This window comes from Pipistrellus kuhlii, unplaced genomic scaffold (assembly GCF_014108245.1).
Source record: "Pipistrellus kuhlii isolate mPipKuh1 unplaced genomic scaffold, mPipKuh1.p scaffold_m20_p_11, whole genome shotgun sequence".
In the NCBI taxonomy this organism is placed as follows: domain Eukaryota; kingdom Metazoa; phylum Chordata; class Mammalia; order Chiroptera; family Vespertilionidae; genus Pipistrellus; species Pipistrellus kuhlii.
This window is the reverse complement of record NW_023425416.1, coordinates 38,080,269-38,088,359: the sequence shown is the minus strand read 5'-3', so window position 1 is coordinate 38,088,359 and position 8,091 is coordinate 38,080,269. Positions and strand designations below refer to the sequence as shown.

Sequence of the window (8,091 nt, the reverse complement as noted above, 5' to 3'; positions counted from 1 at the left end):
AGTCTATGTTGTTCATCATTTCCCCCAGAGGAGTAAGCTCATGTGATAACTTTCTTTATCCTCCATGGGCTTCTATGAGCAAGTGGTCCTATGCCTCTTTTCATGGCGTACATGCTTTTTTAAAACATGCCCAAGAAGAGGATAAGGATCTCCTAGAAACAAGGATCAGGCTAAATTAGGAATTTGATTGGCATGTTAAGTATTCAGTCCAGGAAGGAAGGCTGTGGATGTGTTTGAGGTGTTGTTCCTGGCTCCAGCCTTGGATCCATCACTGTGTGACCTTGGGCAAGTGGTTTAACCTCTTTGGGACCAGGCATCAACACCTGTAAATGGAATTCATAGTTAATTGTTTTAAACAACTAAGAGTGCTGTAAGTCAAGTTTTTATAGGTAGAAGATTTTTTAAAATGTTGACTAATGAGGCTGAAACTAGAAAGGAGAAATTGGCCTGTGCACTTAGTTTGAACAATTTATTTTTGTTTTGTTTTGTTTTGTTTTAATTTAATTGATTCCAGTCGCTGTTTCAGATGTTCTGGAAGCAAATGTTTTTCCAATCAGTGTTCGGTGCCCACACCTACTCAGGGGATAGTCAGGGTACAGAGCTATGGATTGTTAGGATCTTCCAATTTCATGGATCTTTTGTTCTTCTAAAAAAAGAATTTACTTTGTGCCAAAGAGGGTTTACAATTAATAGGCTGTGGTCATCTTTCTGGAGCAAACTGTTTTCCTTCCTCATCATTCTGTTGCACGTGTGTGTGCACATGTATACACACACACAAACACACACACACACACACACACACACACACACGCACGCATCTGGGTTAATTACTGTTAATTTTATTGCCAGTACAAAGGCAGAAAGCTTTAGCACCACCCATGCAAAAATGGCCCATTGTTATCCATCAAAAAGCATCATTCTAAACTTGTGCTCCTACAAAAGCTTTGCGCTCTGGGCTGTGGAGCTCTGTTAGGAGGATAGAAAAAGAACATGCCCTCAAGTTTCAGCGTCCACAGGTCCAGTTTTGTCAATTTTGATGCCAACCTGGAGAGAATACATCTTACATTTTCCACTCGGTAAGGCATGCTCCGCAAAGATTGATCTAAATCTGATAGCAAGTATGTGGTGTGGTGATTAGTGACTAACTCTCCCCACCTCCCCTGATATTTGCCTGGGTCAAACTCGTATTGATTCTGGCTGCTGTTTGACAAGAAGGTGCTATAATTATAGAACAGACACTGTGAGGAGTGTGGGTACTGAGAGGAAGTGCCCACAGAATTCTTTTGTCTGAATTTGAATGGAAATATACAGTAGGATAGTCAGGAATTTGGGAGATGTGAATTTTTTTTAGGACATGGTTAGTATTTGAAGGGACCTGGGGAAAGAAAAGAGGCTTACGATTGAACATGAGGGGTTCCATGGGCTAAGCTTCCCCAATATGAAGCAAACAGCTGAGAGTGCACAAAGGCACACAATAAGGAGGACGTGGAGTCTCAGGTTGATTTTCCAGGTGTGTCTGTGATGTTACATGGACATAATAGCTCATGTTCCTGACAGATGAGTTGGGCTTCCATTTGAGGTCTTGGATGAGTTATTCACCACTTCAAAGCTTCATTTACAGCCTGGCTGGTGTGGCTTAGCGGTTGAGTGTCCCACCCATGCACCAGGTCCAGGAGATGGCCATTTCAATTCCCGGTCAGGGCACATGCCAGGATTGCTGGCTCAATCCTCAGTGTGGGGCATGCAGGAGGCAGCTGACTGAAGCTTCTTTCTCATCTGTTTCTCTCTCTCTATCTCTGAAATCTATAAAAACATAGCAAAAAAAAAAAAAATAAAGTTTCCTTTTCCAAGGTGAGAATATAATACCTCCATGGCAGGCATATTTTATGTGAGAGGAGAGTTCTTAAAAGTTATATTCATTCAAAAGGCACATAATTCAGATGTTCTGGAAGGAAATACTTTTCTAATCGATGTTCAGTGCCCACACCTACTCAGGGGATAGTCTGGGCACAGAGCTGTGGATTGGTAGGACCTTTCAATTTCATGGATCCTGAAAAGTGGGGCCTTGATTAAAACTGGCGACAGGCTGCCGGAGTTTAAATTCTACTTCTGCTTCTCACTGTGTCCTCATAGGCACAATGGGAAAAATCATAGTCCTACAAACCTGGATTTTTCTGTGAAAAATAAAGGGATGATATCTATGAAATGCTTAGTGTTCAATAAGTACTAGCTTTCACTCTAACGGTGATTATTTTCTAGCAAAAGTAGCACATCTGCATGTTACCAAAGCTTAAATAATCTTTAAAATTCTCCAGGCTTGTCATTAATGTACAGTAGGCAATTCTTCATACTCTTTAAAATCGGGAGACATTTGCTATATTTGAAATTTTATAAATAAAGTTGGAATGTGGTGATCATTTTATATTACATTCTTTCAAAATTTGCATAATTAAAATTTGCATGATTTGAATTTCCATAAAATGTAAATAGCCCCGGTTCTCACTGAGTTATCATGAGCATTAAATATGCTAATGTATACCAGAGTCTCACTTAGCCCAGGGCCTGGAATTATTAGTAATAATGATCTTTAGGCAGTGAGAACTGAGATTGGGCACTTTGGATAATTACTGTTTCCTTATTATATCTCTCAATAATTCACCCAATAAATGTCTGTTCTTTTCCATGCTATCTAAGAGCTGATTTAGGAGTGTGAGGGAGGAACTTTATAATTGTTGTCTACATATTTCTGTCAGAAGGTATTTCAGGAAAGTACAGAAAACTCACAGACCCCATGAGACTCACTTTAAAAACTACACCAAGGGTTGCTGATATCTAAGATGTTGTCCTTATCTTTATAGCTTGGGCAAAAAGCATGTCAAATTTTAGGTTTTAGACATAAATGGCTTTGTATATGAGAAGTTGATAAAAATAAAAATAAAAAAGGCCTCAGGACTCCTGCTTTCTATCTTATACTGCCCTGACCATCAGATATCAGTTTGTAGTATGGACTCTAAAATCAACTTATTCACTGTGGATAAAGTCTGTTGAAGTTTATGCTAGAGCCAAGACGGAATCCTGACTGTCTCCACCTCCCCCAAATGAAATTCTATCTATTGATATCTACCTATCTATCAATCATCTATCTACTATCTACCAATCTATCACATATTTTTTTCATCTATTCAATTACCAAACTTATGTTAAAACTCTACTATATATTAAATGCTTAAATTTCCGGATAAAAATAGTGAATGAGCCACAGGCTTTTAGCATACACACAGTGCAAATTGAGAGTGACTGATAGTCAATTATCATAGGAAGGAATAAAAAGTGAAGTGATAAGGAATAATATGAAAGCCAGGGGATGACCACTTAACTTGGTCTTGGGAATGAAGTCAAGTTAATTAGAAGAAGTTATATTAGAGCTACTTGGAAAACAATAACCTCTTAAAGATCCCAGGAAAACAGATTTAAAAAAATTTGTTAATCCTCATCCAAGAATATTTTCCCATTGATTTTTTAGAGTAGAAGAGAGGCAGAGAGGGAAAGAGAGAGAGAGCGAGAGCTTCCCACACACATTTTTGTGCAAGGACCAACGTTCTAACCATTGAACAACACTGGCCAGGGCAAAAGCAGATTATTTTTAATGAACTATCACAGTCAAGTTAATCTATAAGACTTAGTATTGGTAAAAATTAAAGTTATAAATATATCTCATCTTCCTAGAACCAAGCAATAGCCCACATTCAAGTTCAAATAGCATTTTAAAAGTTAACTAGTCAACACTTTGTGGAAAAACCTAAATAGAATAACAAGCATTAAATAAGAAAACCAAAGTACAAGGATAGTAAAAAACAAAAACAAAAACACACACACAACAAACAAACAACAACAACAAAAAACAACATAGGACAGATTAATTGAGAGCCCAAGAGTACCTAGAAAATGTCAACGAAATTAAGATTCTTCCTCTGATTTTGATTCTGGAAGCGTAACATAGTTTGTACAACTTTGGAAACAAAACAACTACCCTAGAATGATTTGTTTATTTATTTACTCAACAAATATCTTGTTTTTCTATTATGTCTCTTTTCTAGGAAGATAGCAATCATCAAGAAAAGTATGCTCAACTATTAACCAGGTTACCCATGACATAAACCACTCACCATATTGTATTAACATAGAAATACAAGGAGGTGGGTGTATGTTGCTTACTTTGGGTGCGAAAGTAAAGCACAGGGAGATAACTCAGGAGCATGTGTAGATGACCCTTGAATGCAAATTGGATAGAAATCTGACTGACTCCGTGTTAAATTAATAAATCATGTTGAATTGGCAAGAATATGGACAGGAAGTTGGAAGAATCTTGAGTGAGTTGTCTTCTAATCAGAGTATCTAAACAGGCTGCTGCTTAAATATGCTTGGTTTTGTTCTCTCAGAGTGAGGAAAGTACAAAGTCAGTCAACTGGGAAATACTCCAAGAAACTTCATCCTGATGTTAAACACTTTGCTTCTGTAACCATAGCCTGAACCATGAGTTTCATTATCAAGATTACTTCCAGATCCTTTTAAAGTTCGTAAGTGTGATGATTGGGTGTGAAATGTGTCTCCTTCAAACCGTATTAGGACATTAGCACATTGCCCGTCTGATTAGAAAAAAAAATAACTTCTCTTTCTGAAGGATGGTACACTCTATAACAACTTCTAATTTATGATAAATAGGAACACCCTATTTAGAAACAACCTTAAGTTTGAGATTTCACACCAGAATATAATGATCTATATAGTTTCCTTTTCTGAGAACAGTTCTCTTTTATAAGATACAAGTTCTCATTTAAGATATCTCTGAAAATGTTACCTTCTTCTCAATCTGGAAATCCAACAATTTGATTTTCTGGGCACACTGAGAGTATTCTTCCCCCACCCCTCTTGTCACAGGGATCTGAAAAGGCACTTCAAAACCAAAGGATATAATAGTAGACAACCTTGCAAATAAATTTCTGGTGCCATGTTTCATTAATACCGTTCAGTGACAGCAGCAAGGAGCAGTGTCAGAGTGTAATTTCACTTACAAAGTCAAGCAGAAAATGAATTTCTCACTGTAGGGTTCTGTAGCGGAGCATGACTGTTTGGAGGCTAGATTCCGAAATCACTGGAGCCAGTTCAGAGGAGCTTTAAATTACCACAAAAAGGAAAACAATTTGCATCACTGAACTGCAGCAGGAATGGGAGTGGATTTTACATGCTATCCCAACCTTATAAGAAGTTGTTCTATAAAAGACAACTTTAAAGCTATTATAATGCTACACTAATCCTAATGTTCTGAATCGCCAATAATATCCTATCAGTTATCACTAAGTTGTTTAAAAATGTGTAGGGATATTCCCATTAGTGATGATAGTCTCCTGAATTAAAACATCAATTTTGCCATATACTGGCTGTGTGACCCAAGAGTTTGGCAAACATTCCGAGTCTCAACATTCTTATCTGGAAAATGGAAAAAACAAAACTTATGATGTTTTTGTTAAGATTCATGAGCTGGCATACCTAAAATGCTAACATAGTACCTTACTGGTGCCTATATACCTCTTGTGGAGTCTTTTCCCATATATCAGTGGTCGGCAAACAGCGGCTCTCGAGCCACATGTGGCTTGCGAGCCGAGGTTTACTGCTCTGTTGACTAATGAGTGTGCCAGCCACTGCTGTAAGGCATTACCCTTACACAGAAGTTTTGACTTCAGGTTAAAGACATTAGTACATTATTAAAATGTTTTTAAGTGTTTTTCCCTAAGGCAGTGGTTGGCAAACTCATTAGTCAACAGAATGGCAAACTGCAGCTCTCAAGCCGCTTGTGGCTCACCAGCACAGTTTGCTGACCACTGGTTAGACCTACCATTTATCAGGTTGTTTCAATGGGTGAGTGCTTTGGTCCCCAGGAAAAATGAGGCAGATGCAATCTCCATTCACTCAAGGACAGGTCATGAAAAAGTGGAATAAATTATCAAAGTCAATAGAAAAGAATGCAAAAATAAGATAGTTTGAGAATCTATAATAATAGAAGTGTAATATGCTAATTAGATGACCTTCCAGATGAAGCCCAGGTCCCGGGTGCCGGAGGGAAGGAAGTTGGTGCCGGCTTCCTGGGAAGGAAGGCCTACTCTTGCCCGAATTTTATACATTGGGCCTCAAGTATAATGTATTAATGTTCTCATTAACATTCATTATGTTGACCTTTGCAGAATAGAGTGATATTGACCACATAATTTGTACCATGAGTTTTAATGACTCCCTTCAAACTTTCTGGATTCTTAAACTATATAGAGTAAGACTGGATGGCAAGGTCCTTCCTTTGTCAACAGCCAGATGTATAGGGTTCCAGATTTCAGCTGTCCTTTTCTGTAACTTTCTTTTCCCAATTGGTTTGACAGAATAATATTCTAATAATTCCAGTTCTTTTTGCCTTGTCTTTTCTGATTAGGTTGTTTTAGTTTCTGCTGCATGTCACACAATATAGATCAAATTATAGTGGCATTACTCTAATCTGTTCTCCACAAAGGCAGTCACGGTGATTTAAAAAGAAAAAATCAATAGAGGAATCATGTTTCCCTGTGTAAAACCTTCAAATTGATCCACTAGTATGAAAAATAAAATTCAGCCCAGCTGATGTGGCTCAATGATTGAGCATCGACCTCTGAACCAAGAAGTTATGGTTCGATTCCCTATAAGAACACATGCCTGATTGTGGGCTTGATCTCCAGTGTGGGGTATGACGGAGGCAGCCAATCAGTGATTCTTTCTCATCATTGATGCTTCTATCTCTCTCCCCTTCTCCCTTTATCTCTCTAAAAGCTGTAAAAACAAAAACAAAAACAAAAACAAAACAAAACAAAAAAACCTCCACACACCATAAAAATAAAATAAAATTCGAACTTCTTATCATGAACATGATAGAGCTTCTCTCTCTCTTTGACCTCATCAGCTTCTACTCTCTCCTTCAGGCACCACACTCTAGCCACATTGGCTTTTCTCCTCCTGGATTACTTGGTCATACTCATTCTGGATTCAGGCCCTTTGCCTCCATGCTCTAGAGTGGGCTTCCCCAGAGCCGCCCATGGCCAGGTCCTTGTAGTCATTCAACTTTTAGGTTAAGAGTTTATGTCTTAGAAGGACGTCCTTTAATCTAAAGTAGTCACTCTCTCCCTTTCATTGTTTTATTTTTTTCTTAGGATGAATCAACATGTGAACTTATTTGTTATTATTATTATTTTTAAATCATCTGTCTCTTTCTTCCCCTCTGAAATTTAAGGCCTCCCTACCTGGAACAGCATGTGTCACTAATTCAATGAATGAATAAAATGAATGAATTTTTTTTCTTTCTTTCTATTGTAAGCATTCTTGCTAGAGTTTTTGATTTCAGAAAGACTGATTCATAGATACTTAAATCAAAAATAGTCTAGTGAAAGAACAAAAAACTGAATAGTTACCCCAAACTTGTACCGCTCCCCCCCCCCCCCCCCCCATAACAGTTAAAGGGCTTTGGCGTGAGATCAAAAGATCTGAGAATTCTAGCCAGTGATCTTGTATGAGTGATTTTAGACACTTCAGGCAAGTCACTTCACCTCTCTACCTTTCTGTTTCTTCATGTCAACGAGGAACCAGAATATTTCTGAGATGTCTTCACTTTCTAATATTTTATCATTGTCAGTGGAAATATTAGATCTGGGTAGTCTGATATACCTAGTAAATATTATAAAATTTTGCATGAGGTTGAAGTTTATGGACAGGCAAATTATTGTTGAAATCTCTAAACTTTGCTTTAGGTTTATGTCATAGGAGTTTAAAAAAAATCCTTAATTCCAGAATGGATAAGGGATATTCCACCTGTCTCCCATTCTTTTAACATATTTCCAATAATTGTGATCCCAAGCTTTTATTTCACACCATGGCATGCTAAACTAATTGTCTGGGATAGATAACTAGTAGCTGTTCTGATTATCTATTGCTTTGCAGCCAATCATTGCACAATCTAGTGGTTTAAAAGGACTATTTCTTTAGGCTCATGAATCTGCTCCATTAGCTAAATGACTGGCT

The 8,091-nt window shown here is 37.7% G+C and overlaps 1 pseudogene; it reads left to right on the top strand.

The window, feature by feature from the left end:
* Positions 1–4,562: 4,562 nt before the first annotated feature.
* On the top strand, positions 4,563–4,652 carry LOC118715820 (annotated as a pseudogene).
* Positions 4,653–8,091: the final 3,439 nt, after the last annotated feature.